Genomic DNA, 4,594 nt, shown 5'->3' on the forward strand with positions numbered 1-4,594 from the left:
AAAATATCAAGTGAATTAATTAACAATATCGGATCTCTCGACAAGCTTATATCTTATTGTTTGAAACGTTATATAAGAACCATACATAATAAAATTAACAAAATAATATCACCTGTACAACGCAAACTGCCACTATATAAGGGTATTACCAAGTTAAATAAACAACGAATCACAATTCCCGTCCTCAAATCTATACCGCCATAAATACTACACTAGAGACTGCTAAAATTTTCTCTCTCTTTTTACCAATCACCGATCAATCTGTCCGCATCAAGCAGCAAACTTCAGTTTCTCACTTTGGAGTATTAATCGAAAGCAATTGGGCATCCTAATTGGTAGCATCAGATGTTTTCTTCGCATGCTTCTCCTCTTCAACATCCTAAGAATTTCAAGAAGAAAAAAAAAGTGCAGCTAGTTTTCAGACAAGAGTTAACGAAGCAAATTCCATAAATAAACCTTGGGATTGCATCCTTAAAACACAAGATTTAACGAAGCAGATTCCATAAATAAACTAGCTTTCAGAACCAGCTATCATATTTTAACAGGAAAATAAAACCATAGGGAAGTTAGATCATTAATAAATTAAAGAAAAATTGAAACGCAAAGTGGATTCTAGATCTAAGAGCACTTACTGAATTGCCAATCTTGTCAAAATCATCATCAAGGCTGCCTTCGCCATCATCTGAAAGATGGACAAGATAATCAATATGATGTAGCGAGCCAGAACGATACCTTCACACATAGCTCATCGTAACAGAATGAATTATGGTTATTTTTTCCCCTGATAAATGAGTGGTGAATTTTGGCCCCAAAAAAAATGACTGGTGAACAAAGTAATCTGTCAAAATTTATGAATGCCCAACGTATTCAAAGATAATCGATTCTCAGGGGCTATAAGTAATCAACAATCAAAAGAGGAATAGCACATGCTCTTGCCCAAAATTATATCTACATGACAAGAATTAGCGACCCATCACCCACCAGGGAGCAAGTTTCTACAACCAAATCTGAAACTTAAGAAAGTATATTCAGACCTCCATCACTGTCTTCAAGATCGCCAAGAAGAAATGTATCCAAATCTTGCTCAGTTGAGGATGAATTAGATGATTTGCTCTTCACATTTTTCCCAGTTGCCTCTACCTTTTCAGTTCCTCCAGTAACAGCTGTTTTCTCTACCTTATCATCCACTTTCTGCTCAGCTGCTGCTCGGAGGGTAACCTCCTCCAGATAGCGCTTCTCATACCTGATAGTAATTACAAACTTATAGAGTGATGGTAACTTTAAAATGTAACAAAATTGTCGTCATACACAAATCTCTGAATGGTGGAAGAGTTGTGGCAAATTAGAATATGATATTTTTCTTTTCCAACTTCTAATTTTCTGGGCATCCTTCTAAAAACTAGAAAGATGTACCATTCATTCATTATCATCTACCACATTTTAAGTTTGTCCAAAAGTGACTACATGAGAAAGCTTAGCCCAGCTCCCTCATATCTGCACAAAGGAACATAGTATTCCGTATGGCTTTTAAGATATACATGAGAAGGAAGAAGCTTCAGCTTGAGTCGATTTTACTCTATAAATGCGGCAATTAGAGTGTAGACACAATGGCATCAGTCATCATCATCAGTCATCAGAAGCAAGTCCCATATCAGCCTTCACTTACTAGATTCTAAATGTTTATCTGAATTTATCAACATTGACATACCTCCTTACGGCCATCCCCAAAGAGTCAACTCTGGCAGACACAATAGCAAAACTAAATAAAAGCAAAAGCAGGAATGCCTAAGTAAGGTGCATGAGCCTCTTATTCGTAATTGGCAACAGATTCACAACTCTTCAATATGAATCCCCACATTGCCTGTACATTCCCCAGATCACCCTGGATCATAGAGGAACTATAAATATTTACTTTTAGGCAGAAATTGTATGGCTGGAAACCAAAATGTTAGGTTCATATGAAGAAATGTTATGATAAGAATGCAATTTCATTAGCTTTTAGACATAGCTGATACAACTTAAGCTTGAAGTTTTTATATAAGGTTTGAAAACAAAGAAGCTGACGGTGCAGCAAATTAAGCAAGATATCTCAAACTCAACCCCCGCCTCCATCCCAGAAACAAGCTAGTTCATAAAAAATGCCAAACTGGACTTTCAGTTACATATGATTTAATCGTTGTCATCCACTTAACTCATTGCTCTGACAATAGCAGTCAGTCTATCTTGCATGAGCTTTTCTAATTATCCATCAAAGGAATGAGGCTTCAGCTCTATATTTTCATCTTTACTGAACACTTTTGGAACTAACAATACTTCTATTCTCCCTATAGATATATTCAAAGCTGCCCAGCCCCCAACCTTGCATCATGTAACATTGTACCATTATTAAAAAGATGCTGTGATTTTAAATGGCAGCATAATTATCAAATGGCCAATTCAAGTCATCTAAGATATCTCCATCGAAGTGTATGTTTCCATACATCCTAATGTTCATGAGGATAGAAAGAGCAGTGAAAATGTTAATACTTTAGAAGCAATTTTCAATGCATAGCCACAGCAATCAAACATTGGAATGGAAAGTTGTACCATTACATATCTCCCTTTTTCATATTTCTTTTTTAAAATTGTTCCAGAATAATTTGATCAACATTAGAAAAACAGCAAGCAGGAAAGGAAAAAAAGATGATTATCATCACATACTCAGTGAATTACAGAGCTGCACAAGTGCCAACATAACACGTAAATTACTCTTTAAACAAGTCATGCCAGCAAAATGACTAATCAATATGCTATGGTACTTACGGAGCCACATGAGTGTTCACTAGTGTGAAATATATCTTCCAGAAGTGTCTTTCTTTCATAGCACGGGGGCATAATTCATATCTCAACCTTGAGATTTCCTGGGGAAAAGAAACAAATGTAAAAACTCGCAACTACTAGGCCAGCAATAATTCAAGTACATACATACATTTGGCAATTCCCACGTTACTTGGGTCTAAGACCTTTAAACTTTTTGCTGGAATGAAATAGTAACATTGTACTAGCAGGGAACAGAAAACCGAAAACTGGACTTATGTGGCAGAGGATAATAGTAAGAGGTCCAGTCCATCAATTTTCCCCCGTTTTCTGTAAAACACCACTGAAGGTACTACGTTATTGGAAATCGTCCATCTCAAACGGATTGACAATGTATGACAGCATAGATGATAATATCAGCGACTTTGAAACGGTTATTATAAGGAAAAAGGACACAACTGTTAGCACAGAGAGACCTGATAAATGGTTGAATCTCTTAACCCCGCATCAATATTTCTTTTCCATGAAAAGAAAGTTTGGCTAGCACAACTAGCACATATATTTGGCGGGAGTTCTAAGGAAACATCAGAAATGAAAACACAAAATAATCAACAATTTAACACAAGTTCAAAGAAGAGGGATTCTTTTCTCTCACTGCATTTCTGCCTTTGTCAATACGTGCATCAAACAAAGGAAGTTAGGATCAAGTAAGTAGACATGAGTTGAATCGTATTTCACACCACATGCTATCAATCAAGAAATTTCCTAGCTGCACAGAGGTTTAAAATGATATGCCGCTCTTCTAATTAGAGGCTTTAAGGACAATCTATAAGCAAATGAAATACGAAAAATTTCCTCACAGTGAAATGGAATTAACTAAATGTAGATGTGGACAACAGAGAGAGATCTGAAGTCTGCAATGGGGATACAGAGAGATCCAATACATGACGCACCTCGGGGTATAAAAACAGAATTACCTTAACAGTGGTTAGAACAAGAGTGGCATGCTTCTCCTGAAATTCATTAAGATCTTTTCGAACGTTGGAGGCCGCCGTAGTCACATCAGAAGCCTCCGGTTCATCTGCATTACCCAGCAAAACCGACAACCACTAAATAAACACAGGATAACAGATAATCCAAGAAATGCAAAATGGGAATTCTCAAATACCAGATTTGAGGGGGAAGTTCTGGAAAGTGCTGGAGGTAAGTCCCTTAACGAAGGATCTGAGCTCGTCGGTGACACCTAAGGTTTGGAACTCAGACTGAGAATAGGAAGGTGAAGAATCGTTAAATTGGGAATGGAAAGGGGCACAGAGAGCTGAGGAGGGATGATATCAGAGAAGGACTTGATTTGATCTGCTTGTTTGAGAGCAGCAGTTTTGATTTGATCGGCTTTTTTGGAAGCTTCAGCGGCTAATTCTTTAGACTTCTTGGCGGTTTCGGAGACCAAATCGGCGAATTTGGAAGAGTCGGCAAGGGTTTGGATTTCTTAGCAGCTTCTTCAGCGAAACTCTTAGCTCTCTTCCAGAAGTCCTCCATTTTCGACTCTGCTTCTCAACCGGGATTGTATTCGGTTGCTCAGTGCCAAATGGGATTTAGATTGTCAGCCAACGCGAACGTCGTCATATGAGGAGCAACGTACAACAGCGTTTACGAGACGGAAGGCTTTCGCTATACGACATCGTTTTTGGGATGGTAAAGGAAAAATGAAGTACTAATACTAATTATCCGGGTCAATAATACAGACTTAATTTTAAGTTAATTTTGATTTTAAATACAATATCTATGTTTTATATTT

General features: G+C 37.4%; 1 pseudogene; it reads right to left on the bottom strand.

The window, feature by feature from the left end:
- On the bottom strand, positions 1 to 4,351 carry LOC114720415 (uncharacterized; annotated as a pseudogene).
- Between the last annotated feature and the right edge of the window lie 243 nt (positions 4,352 to 4,594).

Source organism: Neltuma alba, unplaced genomic scaffold, assembly GCF_004799145.2.
Source record: "Neltuma alba isolate B1F8T4 unplaced genomic scaffold, ASM479914v2 tig00011983_pilon, whole genome shotgun sequence".
Taxonomy (NCBI): Eukaryota; Viridiplantae; Streptophyta; class Magnoliopsida; order Fabales; family Fabaceae; genus Neltuma; species Neltuma alba.